Raw genomic sequence first — 341 nt, 5'->3', positions numbered from 1 at the left:
AAAAATATGAAACACTTCACAAATTTGTGTGTCATCCTTGCACAGGGGTCATGATAATCTTCTCTGTATGATTCCAATTTTAGTAAATGTGCTGCCAAAGTGAGCACTGATCAGAGATTTTTTATCTAGAATATAAAAAGAATGATTACAGTTCAATAATAGAAAAACAATTAACCCAAATTTAAAATGAGTAAAGGATCTTAATAGACATTTCTCCAAGAAGGTATACAAATGGGCAAAAAGCATACAAAAAATGTTCAATACCATTGGGCTTCAAGGTAATACACATCAAAATCACAAGATAGCACATCAGATCCTCTAGGATGACTAGAATCAATCAA

General features: G+C 31.7%; 1 non-coding gene across 1 annotated transcript; it reads right to left on the bottom strand.

The window, feature by feature from the left end:
* Window positions 1-107, bottom strand: LOC120860559. The gene has a single exon (XR_005720356.1). It is a non-coding gene; the product is annotated as a U6 spliceosomal RNA (small nuclear RNA).
* Between the last annotated feature and the right edge of the window lie 234 nt (window positions 108-341).

Source organism: Oryx dammah, unplaced genomic scaffold (assembly GCF_014754425.2).
Source record: "Oryx dammah isolate SB20612 unplaced genomic scaffold, SCBI_Odam_1.1 HiC_scaffold_11088, whole genome shotgun sequence".
NCBI classification, from domain to species: Eukaryota; Metazoa; Chordata; class Mammalia; order Artiodactyla; family Bovidae; genus Oryx; species Oryx dammah.
This window is presented reverse-complemented; position numbering and strand designations above follow the sequence as displayed.